At 41.9% G+C, this 19,678-nt stretch overlaps 1 protein-coding gene across 4 annotated transcripts in view; it reads right to left on the bottom strand.

Moving 5' to 3' along the window:
* Positions 1 to 19,678, bottom strand: part of frs2a (fibroblast growth factor receptor substrate 2a) — a 77,689-nt gene that overhangs the window by 30,592 nt on the left and 27,419 nt on the right. The window contains exon 1 of one of the 4 annotated variants that reach the window (XM_078219758.1): positions 9,937 to 9,982. The exons of the other annotated variants lie outside the window; for them this stretch is intronic. The gene's annotated coding sequence lies outside the window, so the exon portion shown is untranslated. Of the gene's footprint in view, positions 1 to 9,936; positions 9,983 to 19,678 lie in introns of those variants that run through there. 4 annotated transcript variants of the gene reach the window in all.

Raw genomic sequence — 19,678 nt, 5'->3', positions numbered from 1 at the left:
TTAATCCTCACTGCCAAGAACAGTGTCAGTTGCAAAGAGGGCTGCAGTGTTTCCGAAGGTGAACATAAGCACCGGGGGCACCCAACTCTGGTGCTTTTTCAATCAGAGCTGTAAGTTGTAGGATGAGAATGAATTTACATCACTGACAATCATTTCACAAGATTGAGGAGCTGAGACTGATTCTGTAAAGGTAGAATCCTGTATCAATCAGGGACAGTTGCTCCTCATAACCTAAAACAAACTACTGTGCTGCTTAAAATAAAAATGTATTTAGTCACAAGTAAGGCTTACATTAACACTGCAATTAAATTACTGTGAAATTCCTCTAGTCGCCAAACTCCAGTGCCTGTTCGAGTCAATGCACCTAACCAGCACGTCTTTCAGACTGTGGGAGGAAACCGGAGCACCTGGAGGAAACCCAGGCAGACACTAGGAGAACGTGCAGACTCCACACAGACAGTGACCCAAGCCGGGAATCGAACCCGGGTCCCTGGTGCTGTGAGGCAGCAGTGCTACCCACTGTGCCATGGCACAGCACAGTCAGTCCAGGAATGGCATCTGAGAGTCAATATTGATCCTAATACGTCCATTAGTTTGATTCTTGCTATCAATGTTCCTCATGAACATAATGCTTAAGATTTGCAATGGTGGTATATGTTGGTGGAACAGTCAAGAAGCAAACCTTAGGAAGACTGTCCTCCAAGGACAAAAGTCATAGAATAGAATGATAGAATTCGTACAGTGCAGAAGGAGGCCATTCGGCCCATCAAGTCTGCACCAACAACAATCCCATCCAGATCCTATCCCCGTAACCCCACGTATTTGCCCTGCTAGTTGATCAACATTATGGGGCAATTTAGCATGGCCAATCAACCTAATCCGCACATCTTGGGACTGTGGGGGGGAAACCGGAGCACCTGGTGGAAACCCACGCAGACACAGGGAGAATGTGCAAACTCTACTCAGATAGTCACCTAAGGCCGGAATTGAATCTGGGTCCCTGGAGCCATGAGGCAGCAGTGCTAACCACTGTGCCACCATAGCTGGCAGGACGACTATTACTGCTTTTCATATCCTTACTCCATTCTGTCCTCTTTGTGGATTTCTGCCGTATTTCTGCCGTTGATTTCCAGCCGTGTCCAGACTATTGTAATATCATTTGCTATCAAAAAAACTCAATTAAGAAAGTCACAGAAACAGCTATGGCAACTATATCTTTGCTTATTCTCAGCTTCTGGATCTAGCCTCTGCTTTCTTCAGCCTGCTTGTACTGCACCACTGGATTCATTATCACCGACTGAGCTCTGATGGCTCTGTCGCCTTTTATATGGTTTCAAACAGTCCTCAATCTGCCCAAAGGTTTTGGTTTCCAATCTCAGTTTCAGCCTTAGTTTCCTTAGAAACTGGGAGGGTCCATTTCTTTTCCAACTTTCTCTTTTCAGTTACCCTTTTCAATTAAGGGCCAACTTTAAAAAATAGAAGGGCAGCACAGTGGTTAACACTGCTGCCTCACAGCAGATGGATTGGCCATGCTAAATTGCCCACAAGTGTCCCAAGATGTGTAGGTTAGGGGGATTGGCGGAGTAAATACGTGGGGTTAAGGGAGTGGGGCTTGGGTGGGATGCTCTGTCGGAGAGTCGGTGCAGACCTGAAGGGCCGAACGGCCTCCTTCTGCACTGCAGGAATTCTATGATTCAATGATGTAAATTAAAAACCGTAAATTCCATCACATTACCAATGCATAATTCAAATAATGATCAGAATTTCATCTTGGGTCCAGCAAGTGCTGAACCTCTGGATCTGTGAGTCTGTCAACTCGCATCCACTTGAGCGTTCGTTTCAGAATGAATAATGTTTTCGCCCCTGACTGGTTTTTCAGCTAAACATTCATTTAATGATAATTATTTGGCCACACTTACATCAGATACAATCACTTTTATCATCCGTTCACCCAAGCCGTGCAGCATTCCGTGTATAGCTCGAGTGTTAGTCTGCAGCAGCCACAGCTCCAGCTTCAGCCAACAAAGCACCTACTGTTTTCCTAATGATGGCCAAAATTCTTCAAAATACTGAGAAGGGCACTAAGAGGGTTGCAAACCGGCACCAAAATGCTACCAATACCACAACATTTTTCAGCTGCGATCATTCCATAATGTTCAAAGGCTCCTACACTGGCCATATTTCCACAGCTGGGTGCTGTCAAACCTCAGCAATCAGATTATTAATTTGATAAAGTCTTTGGCAACAGCTTGATACTGAAATTAGAGTAAACCAAACTCTCCACAACACTACCAATGACTAAAGGGAGGCTAGAAGGTATTTCCTTCTGATGGCTCTGTCATGTTACTTCATTATTTTGGACAGGAGCTGTACTTGAATGCGAATCTTACAAGATTCGTTAAGGGTATCTGTTAGAAATTGTGGTCTGATAATTGCGCCGAAGTGGAATGGTCTAAGATTGCTAACTTAGTTAGCAAGCAACCATACTATGTTTAACTTCATTCATTGACCCTTTCACCACCACATTCCACAGAACATACTGACGTTTGGCTTCAAAGCAATGATTTGTAGGTCAAACAATTAAACACTGGCCATTTTATTTATAGACACTGTATTAATAAATAGGTGGAAAAACTAAAAGGTATCTTGGCAACATTTAAATTCCACAGAGTGCATGGTGCTAGTAAATCTATTCAAATACACCATTGGCTCATTTAACAAATACAACAGAAAGAGCATCTTGAAGCTCCTTTTGTTTTTTCCATTGATGTGATGGAATGAACTCTGACCTGCTGTCTTGCCTTCAATTGCGAAAACATGAATATTTCAAACCCTTTTCAGCAGTACTCAGATATCTACACAGATTGTCATAGGTTTGAAAATGATGACACGTTACTCTTCTCTTTCACAGCACCTACAGCAATTTTCAAATATAGAATTCCTACAGTGCAGGAGGCGGCCATTTGGTCCATCGAGTCTACACCGACTCTCCAATACAGCATCTCACTCAGGCCCAATCTCTGTAACTCCACGTATTTACCCCGCTAATTCCCCCTAACCTACATATCTAAGGGGCAATTTAGCATGGCCAATGCACCTAACCTGCACATCTTTGGACTGTGGGAGGAAACTGGAGCACCCGGAAGAAACCCATGTAGACACAGGGTGAATATGCAAACTCCACACAGACAATCACCCGAATCTGGAATCAAACCCAGGTCCCTGGTGCTAACCACCGTGCCTGTGGAACAGTACAGAACTATATCAGCATTTGCCTGCAAGAACAGGTCTTTTCTCTTTCTCGTTATCATTTGCCTTTGCATAGCCGCAAAAGGGTTCGGCACACAGGCTATTGTTTTTGTGCCTGTCAAGAAATGTTTTACAAGCCTGGAAGGCAGCGATATCCAGAAGTCCAGGAATGAGAAATAATTTTCCATTATGACATTGTCAGGCCTGTCCAAAGAGAGCAAATCATGGTACGATACAAACAACACCTTTTATGGCCACAAATATACATGCATTGAACAGTACAGTACTTAAGTACACAAAATCACTTGCAGTGATTGCTGCACTGTTACCTCTGGAGGTCCCCCAAGCATCTATCCTTGACCCTCAGTTTCTGAATTATCAGACTGTCCCCAACACCCGCTCAACAGAATATCCAACGGAATATCAGGAAGACAAAGCCAATACCTTCAGTCCCCACCACAAATCTCCAAACCTAGCCATTAATTCAATATCTCACCCTGGCAACTGTCTAAGGCTCAACTGACCAAACCATACACAATTTTGAGACCATAGCTGACCCCAATGTGAGCTTCCAATTACATATCCTCACCATTACCAAGGCCACCTACTTTCACCTCTGTAACATAACCCAACTCTACCCCATTTTCAACTTATATGCTGGTGAAACCCTCATTTAAAACTCTGCTTCCTGTATCTCACCAAGTCCTGTTCATTCACCACTCCCATACTCACTGACCTACACTGAAGTGTCCCTGGGTATGTTAAAATTCTCAGCCTTATTTTCAAATCCTTTTCTGATATCACCCCTCCCCATTCCTTTAGCCCTACAGCCCTCCAAACTCTGCACTCCTCTAATTCTAAGCTTTTGCATATCCCTGATTTTGGTCACTCTACCACTGGCAACTGTGCTTTCAGCTGCTATAGAATTCGTCCAGTGCAGGAGGAGGACATTCAGCCCACTGAGCCTGAACTGACAACAATTCCACCCAGTCCCTATCCTCATAACCCCACATATTTAACCTACTAATTCCCCTGATACTAAGGGTCAATTTAACATGGTCAATCAACCTAACCACGCATTTTTGGACTGTGGGAGGAAACCGGAGAAAACCCATGCAAACATGGGGAGAACGCGCAAACCCCACACAGAGAGTCATCTGAGGCCGGAATTGAAACCAGATCCTGGCGCTGTGAAGCAGCAGTGTTAACCACTGTGCCACTTGTCGAGTTCTCAAACTCTGGATTTGATTCAATACACCTCTCCACCTTTTCCTCCCCCATTTGATTGTTTCTTAAAACCAAGCTTTTGGTCCTGATATCTTCATGTGGCTTGGTGTCAAAGTTTATTTAATAACACTCCTATTAAGTGCCTTCGGACATTTGCATTAAAGGTTGTATAGAAATGCAAGCTGTTAAGTGAATGTAACACTAAAATAAAAAGATAAAAGCAAAATAGTGCGGATGCTGGAGTATGAAACAAAAACAGAAAATGCTGGAAAATCTCAGCAGGTCTGGCAGCATCTGTGGAGAGAGAATAGAGCTAACGTTTCAAGTCTGGATCATCTAGACTCAAAATGTTGACTCTGTTCTCTCTCCACAGATGCTGTCAGACCTGCTGAGATTCTTCAACACTTTCTGTTTTTGATTATAACAAAAAGCATGCTTTATCAATATGATAAAGGCTTGACACAGTAAATACACATATTAAATGTTAAGATTTCATATTCCTAGAGCATCTTTAACCACACCAAAATAAGCCCAAAGTGTTGAAGATGAAGGGCCACAATTAGAACAGCCAGAACGGGGAAAGAAAAGTGAAGTAGTTCCCTGAAATGTTGTAAGAATAATCCAGTAGTACTGCTGATTTGGCAGTTTAGAAGTCTTACCTATCCACCACGAAAAGCCCCAACAGGTTGGAAGAAAGTCTTCCCTATCAAACTGTGTGGAATGAATATGGAGAGCGGCACGGTAGCACAGTGGTTAGCACTGCTGCTTCACAGCTCCAGGGACCTGGGTTCGATTCTCGGCTTGGGTCACTGTCTGTGTGGAGTTTGCACATTCTCCTCGTGTCTGCGTGGGTTTCCTCCGGGTGCTCCGGTTTCCTCCCACAGTCCAAAGATGTGCGGGTTAGGTTGATTGGCTATGCTAAAAATTGCCCTTAGTGTCCTGAGATGTGTAGGTTAGAGGGATTAGTGGGAAATATGTAGGGATATGGGGGTAGGGCCTGGGTGGGATTGTGGTCGGTGCAGACTCGATGGGCCGAATGGCCTCTTTCTGTACTGTAGGGTTTCTATGATTTCTATGAATATGGAGAGCGTTCAGGCATCTTAGTCCAATTCTTTTTGCACAACACTGCCCTGATTTACAATCTCTGAGGTACATGACAGCTCTATGGCGAGACATGGAAAAATGTCACTCAGATGAGGTAGACAGGTGAGGGTGGTGTTGAGGCACATTGGTGAGGGTCATTCCTGAGCATCATTTCTCACCGTCACATAAAGCAGATCAGATTTTTTTTCACAAATAGATTTAAAAACCATGAATCATAATTTTAGATCATTGGTGATATGCAGGATTGCCTGATTAATCACACACACTGCTCAGCTCTTGCAGACAAGTAGTTTCACTGGGAAACTACTTTTGATATTTGACACGGTGTAGCTGTTTCAGTCTGCATCTTTGCAGAATGCTTGATTTAAATTAATTCAAACCTTCATTTAGGTCACCAATGTGACCATTTTCTCCCTGAAGATTCTTAGTCACCGTTACCTTGTTGTAACCTGCAACACTTGGCACATTTTACCAACTGGGTGTGCAGTTTTGGTTCACATGGAATTTTTAATGTCAAGATTACATGGCAAAAGACAGTCTGTAAGATGACTGATCATCAGCCAATTTGAAAAGCTAAGATTTGATCTACAGTCAAGTTTCATTACGCCTTTGACACAAACTAAGGAAGTGAAGCGTGCTGGGATGCAGATGCATAGGAAAGTTTTAAATTAAGGTTTTATTTATTAGTCATTAACACTGCAATTAAGTTACTGTGAAAATCCCCTAGTCGCCACACTCTGGCACCTGTTCGGGTACACTGAGGGAGCATTTAGCATGGCCAATCCACCTAACCTGCATATCTTTGGACTGTGGGAGAAACCGGAGCACCGGGAGGAAATCCATGCAGACATGGGGAACATGTGCAAACTCCACACAGTGACCAAAGCCGGGAATCAAACCTACGTCCCTGGCGCTATGAGGCAGCAGTGCTAACCACTGAGGCAGCAGTGCTGCCCCATGCAGGATTGGCCTGCATTTGTGCAAACACTCCCACCATCAAAAGCAGCTGCATCTACAGAACCCAGGAAGCTTGTTTCTTTCAATATTCTACCAAGAATGACAAAATCAGAGGCGGCATATTTGCAGTATGAGAATAGAGATTGAACTGCTGTCGGCAAACAAGCAGATACATATTTGGTCAGGAAAGGCAACCAAAATGCCTGACACTTGGGAAGATCTAGTCATCCACTCGAAACAGTACTATGAGCCAAAGATATATTAGGCCACATATTCATAGGGTGAGGCTCAGGTATTGCAGCACAGCAGCATTGTATGATGCACAATCCTTCAGGCAGAACCCAGATGCACATATATGAGCCGGGTAGGATTAAGGATACATAGTTCAGCACATTGAGGGAGGAGTGCTGACAGCTTCAAATTAATTGTGGTGGATAGGTAAAACTTCCAAACTGCCAAATCAGCAGCACCACTGGATTATTCTTACATCATTTCAGGGAACTACTTCACGTCCCCCATTCTCTCCCCTCCCCCTCCTCCTCCTCCCCCCCCCCCCAATCTTCCTCCACCCACCAAAATGGCTTTTGCAACTTTCTAAAACAGCGACTATGGAACAGTCTACAATGATTTTCTTTGAAAAAAAAGTACCATGCTCCTCCCAAACAGTCAATCTGGGATTGTGCACTACATTTGCCACTTGGCAGTCAACTGATTCCTTTACTGTCAGTCACAGATCACTTAGTTAATGGTAAAACTTTAATATCTTTAAGATAAAATGGCACAACTTTCAAAAGCAGAACGTGGAACATTTAGCCAGCACAGTTTTATCTCTGAAGGTTTAAAGTTAAAATTCTTGCGGGTATGGTTCAAAAGATAACTCTATGTTCGCCCACATTTGTCACTGGATTCAATTGCAATTTTCTTTGCTCTGGCCATGGTGACATGAATATTAGGAATGCATTTATACCACCAGCTGTCAAGAATAGAAAGTTATTTTTTAACAGCAGGGAATGAGTTATCCCGCAGACACTGTGTTGGATATTGATTTTTCAATTTGTGCTCCAGTCAAAATTTCAGAACATTTTAACAAAGCCACTATATATGCAGTGTGGCTTTTCGGCAACCAAGCTTGTGCTTTCATTCCTTCCACTTCCCATGACAGCAGACCTGTGACTCATTTGCCCATTCGGCTTGTGACTAATTAGCCATAACATCACTTTATTGGAACCCAACATTTTGCCACAATGATTTACAGACCACGGTTAAAGCAAGGTGTATACTGGGAATGTGATTATATCATTGAGTATGATGGAGACAGTGTCGTTAAACTTGTATTTTGTAATGAAGTACTTCCAATGTTCGTGCTTTGATCAAATGACCAAGGAGCATCGTCAGTCAGTCACCAGGTGAAGACCATTCAACAAAATTACACAGTCCAGCTACAACAGTCTCTTGTCTGGTTGCAGTGAATAAAAGCCAGCTTTTAACGAAAGTGTGCTGTCAGCTTGTCGGCCCATTTGAGAGAAAAAAAATACCATAACCACACACAGGCCCCACTGCACAGACTTGTAGTTTCTGCATTACACCCACACAGCTTTCTTTGACTGTGTGATTAGGAGGGCTGATGCATGATCACACTAAATTCCTTCCTTCAGCTCACACATCGAGAACTTGCCCTCTTGGCTGCATTCTTTTGCTAACAACCACGGTAACCTTGGCAACCAAGCACTCCTATTATGACCAGCTGGTCTTTTAAAGCTGTCTTTGCTCGCATCTGAACTTTTGTATCACTTCAAACAGGGCCAAGAGTTTACTTCAACTCCCACATCATTTTTTCAGAAACTAGACAGGGGCCTAGTTCAAGCCAAGCTTGGGTCACAATTGACACCGAAAGGAAAAGGCTGCATCTCCTTAAATCTTGGGTCAGATGCAGTGCCCTGCGACATAGTTTGTGCGTGCAGTTGTGCTTAGCTGGGAATTGAATTGCTGAGGAAAATAAAATGCCAGGAATTGTGATTGTTGGCAAAGTACACTCTCTGCCTATTCCTTACGGCAAAAGCAAGCCCTCAAACTAACCCCTGTTGCCAGAGTCGCCAGAACCTTCCACTGCATTGCTAAAATTGAATTCTAACTGTTTTGAGATTTGAGCGCGTTGCTTGAGCAGACTTCACCAGGACAAAGTGGAGTCCTGCTGGTTTCAAACAGTATAAAAGGCACATTGAGAATATTGAAGTGCGGAGGGTTGCAGACACCTGGCTCTGCCTCTACAGACGAGCCTCAGTTTCAGGAGCTGGCGGCAGCTCAGTCCCTTTAAAAAGGTGGCTGTGTGACCCGATTGTTGGGATAAGCAAGTCAATTTTACTTACGCAGATATGTGGAGCTGGCATTTTCCTTCCACGGGTTTCTACGTAAAAGCACACTTCTGGAATCTGACTTGTTAAAACAGGAGAACTGCGAGTGGTGTCTGCTCTTTGGAAGCAGGGTCTAGCGATGGCACATCACGACAGTAAAACTAGCTAACGTTACAGAATCGCATTTAGCCTTGAACAGAAAATCCCAACACTTGAGGTCCAATTCCTATTACTGAAAATAAATTGAACAATGATCAAGAAGAAACAAAAATATCACCTTGGTCAGCAACACTCACTCCCTCGACGTCCCTGCTTCAAACCAAGAGTCAATGTTTGTAATAATCTGTAAACAACAGCAGTTGCTTTTTTCAACAAATCTTGTCCAAGTTCTATTTATGTAAACTCTGGATTGAGTTGACCACACTGTGTACACTAACAGGAAAAACTTGTTGGAATTCAAGATGTATTATTGGAAATTCACTTCACTTTGCTCAATTTTTCCCTCCTTCCCTGCTGTCCTGTCCTATTTTGAATACTTATATGGAGTTGTGCCAGACGTGTTCAACTCATTCCATGCTTTATTCTACTTTGATTCTTCATTTAAATCGGTATGCAAATTCATAGTGTATTGTAAAAACAGCTTAAAAGGCAGACAGCGTGAATCAGGAAAGAGTACAGCACACACTCATACTATAATCAAAAATAAATGACAGTTTTATATTTTCAAAAAACTGACTTACCCAAGCAAGTGTTAAGATCTGAGCCACTGACTGACTGACTTCTATTTTGCCACTGATGCTGCTTAACCTGCTAAGTATTTCCAGCTTTCTCCCCCCCGTTTTTTTTGCTCTCTAAAAATCTAGCATCTGTGGTATTTTGCTTTCTGTTTAAAAGCTGCAACCAATGTACTTTGTGGGAAAATGACTAGAGTTGCTCTAACCATGTCAGAAACTATTAAGGCATTGACTCAAACCTCCTTCAGATCAAATCCAAAGATATGTGTGGCTAAACTATGCATCACAACAAGGATGGTGTCATCAGCAACTACCTGCTCCAATTCTTTGAATGAAGGTACAGTATACTCCACATTCCATGGGCAACCGACCTAACCAGAGAAAATAAAATCAAACAATATCACTGGAATGTTTGATCCAATACTGTGTCACCAATCCTCAATTTTTGTTGAAAAATATTGCTCTTTATGGGGAAAAGCAAAATGCTGCAAATACTGGAAATCCGAAACACCAGAGATTTATACAAAATTGGACATTTTCTTTCCTCCTGATGTTTTTGCAGACTATTTAACGTGTTTTTAAAAAAAATACATACATAACTTTTAGGATATAGCCAAAATATCGTGACTTTATTTAGCTTCATTTGAAATCTCATGTGAACATTGTGATCAGCCATAGTAAGCTCAAAGGTGATGTTAAATTATACGGCAAGGCAAATAATTTTTTGCCTTTGATTTCATGCAATTAAGTAAACATTTTATACTGAAAGAAAAATATATTTGCTTCAAACAGTAATTATGGTCATTTTAGGCTCTCACTCAATTATACATTTGAACTTAAATTTAAATCAAAGCAGGTCTGCACTGGTCTTTAATTAACTATTTATTCCATACAGTGAAAAAAATTAAGATTTTCTTTACCAAGAAAACCTTCTCCTATATTATTAGTCTATTAATTCACCTCTTTAACAAGTCAGTCAATGAACAATTGTTCTGAACAATTAAATATCATTAGATTTAGAACAAGAGTCAGATAAAGGTTCATCATAGAAGAGAGTTAAATCTGACAAATTAGGAAAGTGTTTGTTCTCAGCAAAATTGACATAATAAATGTCTTACTGTCCTATAACACTCCTTCTACATCCCTTACACCTCTCATTTATAGGTAACTATGATGAGTTTCTGAAAAATTAGTACTTAGTACATAGCTATAAAAGACATGCAAAAATATCCTCTGCTATAACCTTTTTTATGCATACTTTATGCCAGCTCAAATACATTTACTTATGTGTGTCACATTAAGATTAACACTGCAATGAAGTCCAGCGCCTGTTCGGGTACACTGAAGGAGAATTTAGCATGGCCAATGCACCTAACTAGCACGTCTTTCAGATTGTGGGAGGAAACCAGAGCACCCGGAGAAAACCCATGCAGACACGGGGAGAACATGGGTATTCCGCACACGCAGACATGGGGAGAACGTGCGTACTCCGCACATGCAGACATGGGGAGAACGTGCGTACTCTGCACATGCAGACACGGGGAGAACGTGCGTACTCCGCACAGACAGTGACCCAAGTGGGAATTGTACCCTGGCACAGTGAGGCAGCAGTGCTAACCACTGGGCCACTTTGCCGCCCATTATGCCAGTAATGACAATAAATCAGATGGGCCGTCAGGGTTTACTCCCTCTCCATTAGACACATCTTCAATACTATAGCGAATAACTCATACATGATCCATTTAAATCATGCAAACACAGCTCCACTACATTTTTTGGCAAACTAACTTGTTTGTGCTTTATCCAAGCAGGGGTATGTTAGATTGTTTTTTAGTAATAGCAACTGCTCTTCCATTTTACCTGTGTGGCCACTCTCACGCCTCTGCCTCACTGACAGTGCAACAGGTATCCTCCCCTAACCAATAATCTCTCCCTGGCCTCTTTGAACATACACGCACTCAGTCTCTTGACTTCTCCACTACACCACTGTTTAGCTACAGCTTCAGTGCGTATGCTGATGCTAACAGTGCAATCTATTTGGTGACAACAAACCCAATTTAGAAAAGGGGAATATTGCAGCAACCACAAACTAAATGAGTAAATACATATTATTGAGGGGACTGCCAGATGTTTGCCATAATTTTAGTTATAAAAGAGAATGGTAGCTTAAGTGATGAAACTAGACTATGATGTGGAGTTGCTGGCGTTAGACTGGGGCAGGCACAGTAAGTAGTCTCACAACACCAGGTTAAAGTCCAACAGGTTTATTTGGACTAGTAATAGAGGTCTGTGAAAATTAACTCGTTAATTAAATTTTTAAAAATATGGAAAAAAGTATCAGTAAAGGTGACCATACAATGATCGTATGTCATTTAGAGGTGATACGGTGGCACAGCGGTTAGCACTGCTTTATTACAGCACCAGGGACCGGGTTCAATTCCGGCTTCAGGTGACTGACTGTGTGGAGTTTGCACATTCTCCCCATGTCTGTGTGCGTTTCCTCCCACAGTCCAAAGATGTGCAGGATGGCTGATTGGCCATACTAAGTTGCACCTTAGTGTCAGGGAGATTAGCAGAGTAAATATGTGGGGTTATGGGGATAGAACGAGGGTGGGAATGTTGTCGGAGTATGGCCGAATGGCCTCTTTCTGGACTGTAGGGATTCTATGGATAATACAGCTTAGGGGAGAAAATCTGCCGTCCTTAGCAGACATATGAGAAAAATAACAACGTGGTCGGTTCTTCTGAAGTAGCACAAGTCACTAGGTTGTACCAAACCACTACAACAAAGCACAAACACCCGGCATCGAACTAGGCACTTTAACCTGGTGTTGTGAGACTACTTACTGTGCCTACCCCAGTCCAACGCCGGCAACTCCACATCATGAAGGCACTTCCATAGTGCTGTTAGGTAAGGAGTTCCAAGATCTTGACACAGGGTGATGAAAGATGAGCGATATATTTCCAAGTCAGGAAAGTGTGATTAAAGAGTTTGCAAGACACTGGAGCAGAATAGGTCAACACAAAGAAAACCCCTAATTTAATTCTAGAATAAAAGACCATGGGAAAGAAAGCATCTGGATATTTTTTTTTGTTTGAAGAATGGGCTACGCTTGTGCTGAATAATCTACTTTTCTTTCATTGTTGGTTCATCACCCACATTCCAACTCACTTCCCTGACCTCAAGTTGAACTCTTGCCCTCTCATGTGAAGATCAATTTCCTGTTTTGTGCAAACAAACTCATAATACTCTATAATGCCCAAATCAGGAGAAGATTTGAAAACTGCTCCAATATCTGAAGAGCGTCTTCCAACATGTCTGCCTTACTCCTTTAGAGATATGGGAAACAAGCTCCCATTGGTTCGGGGAAACCTTTCTCACCTCATGTTTTAAGATTTTCTCTCCCTCAATGGTATTTCCTCTCAGCTCAACAATTCAGTATGCACTCCTGCAGTCAGCGACCCTCTGAACTTTCCTGTTTTGTTCTTCAATGGAAATATCCCCATCTTCCTCCTCTCTAGAACCTCAATGTTGAAATCAAGGTTCATCACAGTGCCTCCTAATCTAACTATTTTCTTCCTACAGAACTATGAAACTGTTCATTCACTTTCCTCATTGAGTCTAAAAGAGAGTTGAACTATATGACCTAATCATTATTTTGGATTTACTGGCCTGATTTTTAACACCTTTCAATCTTGGTTGCTTATACCATGGACTGCAGATCTTCATTTTGGTTTTTCAGTTTTAAAAAAAGGACACTCTCCATGAAGTGCCTTTAGGATCATGTTAACCGCGACTACTGGGGCCCTTTAAAGAAATGCAGGTCCCACTTTATCCACAAACAGGCAATTGGTAATGAGAAGTAAAACGGTCCATAGTGCTGGGTATCCCTTAGAGGCTATCAGCTTACCATTAGCTCTCGGCTATGGCAATAGGACATGTGAAAGTAATTGGAAAATGTGCCTAATTATTATCAACATTGAACATACCCAGTGATGAAACAGAAAAAAAAAACACATCTTCAAAAGAGATAAGATTCCCAACTAACTCATTTTCTATAGTCCACAAAAAGTGACAATATTTGGACAGGGAACTTATAACGCAGAAATATTGAAATGTGGAATTGACCTATTGGACCAGATTAAACTCCCTAAACATGTGTAACTTAGCGTGGTTTTAAAAGATATTTAAAAATCCACCATCTACTGTAGATTACATCAAAGCTAATATGTCATCCATGGCACAATTTTCTAACTCCTCCAAGTAATATATTTACAGATCAGGAATAAAGCGGAACAAAATATATACGTTCAGTTCCAAGCAGGAGCTTTTAGAAATGTGAGAAATGGATGGGGGAAAGAAACACATATCAAGGGTGATCACCTGTATCTGAAAACAAAGGGATAATACTGGGCCACAAGTGGACAGGCAAGAGAAAGCAAATATATAAAATATTTGGGCTGTCAAAATAGCACAAATCATCCTTGTACTGTTAGGTTAGGTACAATCAGCACTGAGAAGACTTTGTGGAGAATTGCAGGAGAGTTAACATTGAGAACCAACGTCACAAAAACAGAATCCTTGGTATCCTGGGAGAACTACAGTCGGCACTCACTATTCTGACTTAATATATGCTGCTCCCAAGAGTCAGCTGAAGCAATAGCCAACCCAACGGACTCCAAGTCAAAAGTCATAAAGTCAGCTGACTTACATTAACTACCATCAGAATCTCTCAAGTGATGAAACGAATAATATATAAACCAAAACAAGCCAGCCAAGGGAGTATCAGATCATTTGGACAGAAGAATTATAGACCTTCTTGAATTTTTTTAAACATTTGTACTGATTTGCCCCTTCCTATTTAATGAGGTTTGAGAGCTTAAAGCACAAAAATGTACCTTGTAATGTTTTCAAGGTACTGATATGATCCCAGTATCTTCACTGCTCAATATTGCTACTTAGAATAAAGAGCATAGAAACGGGTCATTGGGCCTGCATAAAGCCTTAATGATGAGGTATCGACAAAGGATTGCAATTATGTACCAAAAGATGACCCTGATTTCAGTCCAGATAGCAACACATCCGAACAAACATGAGATCTAGGAGGAGTAGGTCATTCAGCCCTTTAAGACTGCCCACCATTCACTAATATCATGGTTGATCTGGTTGTGGTCCTCAACTCCACTTTGCTGTCTGCTCATAGCCCTGGACTCCCTTGTCACTCCAAAAGCTGTCAAATTCTGCCTTGAATAAATTCAATGACCCAGCTTCTACTGCTCTCTGGTAAATAGAATCCCACATACTAACCACCCTTTGAGAAAAAAAACTCATAAAATTTCACCTTCACATCTTAAATAGTAGATCTCTTATTCTTAAACTGTGCCCGCATGTTCTGGTCTCTCCCACAAGTGGAAACACTCTCTCGTTATAAACCCTATCAAGTCCCCTCAGGATCTTACATGTGTCAATAAGATCACCTCTCACTCTTCTAAATTCCAGTGTGGAAAGGCCCAACCTGTTCAACCTTTCTTCATAAGATAAGCCCCTCATCCCAGGAAGGAGTTTGGTGAGCCCTTTCTGTCGTACTTCTAACACCATTAATTATATCTTTTTTCAAATGAGACCAAATCCATGCATAGTACTCGAGATGTGGTCTCATCAATACCCTATACAGCTGCAGTAAAATGTCCCTTTGTTTTATATTCCATTCTTTTTGCAATAAATGCCAACATTCTATCTGCGTCCCAGTCAATTGCCGCACCTGCATACTAACCTTTTGTGGTTAATATACCAGGATACCCAGATCCCTCTGAAGCACTGGGTTCTGCAACCTCTCTCCGTTTATATACTATGCTTTTTCATTCTTCCTGCCAAAGTGGGCAAGTTCACATTTTTCCACACTATACTCCATTTGCCAAAACATTGCTCACTCACCTGACCTTTCTACATCCCTTTCCAGACTCTCTTGACAACTTACTTTCCTACCTACCTTGGTGTCATTGGCAAATTTAGCTGCCATACACTTGGACCCTTCATCATTGACGTAGATGTATCACAGCTTGGTATGGCTCTTGCTCTGACCAAGACCGCAAGAAACTACAAAGGGTTGTGAACGTAGCCCAGTCAATTATGCAAACCAGCTTCCCATCCATTAACTCCATATACACTTCCTGCTGCCTCAGAAAAGCAGCCAGTATAATCAAGGACTCCATGCACCCCAGACGTTCTCTCTTCCACCTTCTCCCGCCGGAGAAAGATACAAAAGTCTGGGGTCACATACCAACTGACTCAAGAACAGCTTCTCCCCTGCTGCCATCAGACTTTTGAATGGACCTACCATATATTAAGCTGATCTTTCTCTATACCCTAGCTATAACTGTAACACTACATTTTGCACCCTCTCCTTTCCTTCTCCCTTATGTACTCTATGAACCAGTATGCTTTGACTGTATAGTGCGCAAGAAACAACAATTTTCACTGTATACCAATACACGTGACAATAATAAAACAAATCAAATCAGATTATAAATAGCTGAAGTCCCAGTACTGATCGTTGTGGCAATCCACTGGTTGCAGCTTGCAAACCCAAAAAAGATCAATTTATCCCTACTTTCTGCCCCCTATTAGTTAACCAATCCTTTATCCATGCTAATATGTTATCCCCATACAAAGCTTGTCCAACCTTTTTGTTTAGGGGATGGGGGGGGGGTAGTGTGGGGGCATACTTCCATTTTTCTCATTCAGGGAGCCACTGAGCTAATTTTATGAAGATAATAAGGTTGGGCACAACATTCAACTGAATTTCAAAGAAAGGTTGCAATCTTACAAAAACAAACAACCCGCTGAACAACAATAAAGCAATGTCATAGCAATACACTGTGAAGATAAAAAATAATTTCAAAAATGAGCAGAATATGCGTGCGTTAGACTCATTCCCAGTCTCAGGGTGTTGACTCACTCACCATTACCCAGTGTGTGAATGGGTGAAAGTATGTGATGATGTGTGGTGGTGAGAGTGAGTGAGAAACCTAAGATTGGGAGTAAGGCGCACACACACACACTCCCTCATTCTCTATCACACACACACACACCTACTCACTCATGCTTGCCATCATGCGTACGCTCGCTTGCCAACACACACACTCATGTTAGTCAGCCTTATCTCCAACACCGCCTGTCGCACACTCTACCCCCTTTGCTGAATGAATCTGGGTACACAGCATCTCACTGCCAGTCCCTACAGCCTGGCCCCCCCTCCCCCTGGGTACATGTACACATACATACATGCACGCAATCTCCTCTTTCTCTCCTCCCCACCCCCACCTGAAAGAAAACCTTCTTTTCCACAGCAAACTCACCTCAAATGATGTTTGCCACTTCTCCAATCACAGACTTTTTCTTTCCCACATTTCCCGCTGAACAACAATAAAGCAACGGTCTGTGATTGGAGGAGTGGTTCCTTGCAGAATCTGGCACTCAAACTACTTATCTGACCGGCATTTTGAAAACTGGCTCCAGGGGCCATGTACAGGACTTTGCAGGCCGACATCCAGCCCTGGGACCACTTTTTGGCCAAATCTGCACAACACCAACATCTTATAGTGGTAATATTCGATGTGGCACCTCATCAAATGCTTTCTGGAAATCCAAGTACACCACATCTACAGGTTCCCCTTTATCGACCTTGTTTGTTACTCCATCAAAAAAACTCTCAAATTAATTAAACATGGTTTCCCTTTCACAAACATGAAAATTATGAATTGCTAAGTATTCTGCTGTAACCTGCTTGCTAAGGATTCTAACAAAAGGTAGCAGTTTAAAAGTGTGCATCCAATTGTCATGCTGGCCATAATTCTATACTTATATTCAGATCACCAATAGTCCAAGTTTTATGATTGAGATACAGAAACTATCCATAGCTGAATACAGTTAAGTTGGAAATAACTTTGTAAATAGAATGTCAATGAAGACTGCATTTGCCCAAATATCTATAGTATATTCACTACATAATGGCTGCGGTTGCTAAATGCAGAACCTATTTTGAATGAAATGACAAGTTTTCATTAAGTTTCCACACAGCAGAATAAAATCCACTGTACATTATTGTAAAAAGAGACATGCTGTTGAAACTCTTAGCAAAGCTCAGAGCATTGCATCCAACATTAGATTTAATTCTGAGATTAGGCAGCACTTATTCGGTAGCACAGTGGTTAGCACTGCTGCTTCACAGCTCCAGGGACCTGGGTTCGATTCCCGGCTTGGGTCACTGTCTGTGTGGAGTTTGCACATTCTCCTCGTGTCTGCGTGGGTTTCCTCCGGGTGCTCCGGTTTCCTCCCACAGTCCAAAGATGTGCGGGTTAGGTTGATTGGCCATGCTAAAATTGCCCTTCGTGTCCTGGGATGTGTAGATTAGAGGGATTAGTGGGTAAAATATGTAGGGATATGGGGGTAGGGTCTGGGTGGGATTGTGGTCGGTGCAGACTCGATGGGCCGAATGGCCTCTTTCTGTACTGTAGGGTTTCTATGATTTCTTCTATGATTATTGAACAATCCTGACAGTCAATTTAAGATTATCGGTCGAGCTCATTTATGTTTGTTAGAAGCTAGACATCTTTACATGCAGGGTCGCAACCGCAACAAAAATAACATGCCCACGTATTGTACCTTTTCAACAATATTTCTCTGGGAATTCCACAGGGCAACACCTTGACCAGAGTCTTCTTGCCAAACAACCAGCATCCTTTCTAATGCAGTATATATAAATTGTTCCCTTTGAAATTTGGTATTCTTGCGATTCTGTCCTGATGAGCGCAAGGTGAAAAGCTTCGACAGCATGACTCTTTCTACAACAATACTCAAATTCTGTACTACCAAACAACTATTTAAAATCCACTATATTCCACACCTCCCGACTCCCTGAAACCTGTTCACCATCTACTCGGCACAAGTCAGCAGTGTGATGGAAGACTCTTCAATTGCCTGGATGAGTGCAGCTCCAGCAACACTCACTTGACACCACTCAAGACAAAACAGCCCACTTGATTGGCATACCACCCACTCCCTTCACCACCGACACACAGTGGCAGCAGGGTGTACCATCCACAAGCTCCTGAAAGCACATTCCAAACCCATGACCACTAGAAGCATAAAGGCAACAAACATTTGGGAACGCCACCACCTGGAAGTCACTCAGCATCCTGACTTGGAAATATATCGTCATTCCTTCACTGTCACTGGGTCAAAATCCTGGAACTCCCTGCCTAACAGCACTGTGTGTACACCTACACCACATGGACTGCAGCTGTTCAAGAAGGCAGCTCACCACCACCTTCTCAAGGGCACTAAGGGATGGGCAATAAATGCTGGCTTAGGCAGCGAAACCCACATCCCATGAATGAATATTGTTTTAAATTTCTATTAAAGAAGATTTTTGCAATTTATAAAAATATGATTCAACTCATAATGAGGGCTATTATAAGCATAAGGACACTTTTAATAGTTTACATTTACCATTCAGCATACTCCTGCCGTAACATCTGAAAATGCCTTTTGTACAAACAAACAGATTCATTTGGACACCTTACCCTAAACACAGCACAGTGAAGCAGTAAGTCACAAAGTTACAATGCATCATATTTCTGAAAAAGAGCCAAAACCTTACTTTGGAACTTTAAATCAATTATTCAGTGTATTAAGCCAAGACAACTAATGAATGTTGCTCTTAATCCCAGCTGAAGGGGCTTTCATTATGGTAATGGATACAAAGATCTCCACAATGCATCCACAGTTCAGAATATGCGCAAACAAGTAAGGAATCTATTTTACATACTATATATTTTTCTTCCATTTACTTGCCATAACACACCGTTTTTAAAACCAATACCTAAAGTAAAACCCATAAGACTACTTTTATGTTCTGTGAAATCACAATACCAAACCATAATTGAAATTTACCGACCACAGAAAAAAAATCAGATTCCAGAATCATTTTACCGAGAATTATTCCGTTCCAAAAAGCTGTTGACCAAGGCCTAATTAGGTCCCAAAACTGCAAG

Source organism: Mustelus asterias, chromosome 9, assembly GCF_964213995.1.
Source record: "Mustelus asterias chromosome 9, sMusAst1.hap1.1, whole genome shotgun sequence".
Taxonomy (NCBI): Eukaryota; Metazoa; Chordata; class Chondrichthyes; order Carcharhiniformes; family Triakidae; genus Mustelus; species Mustelus asterias.
This window is presented reverse-complemented; position numbering and strand designations above follow the sequence as displayed.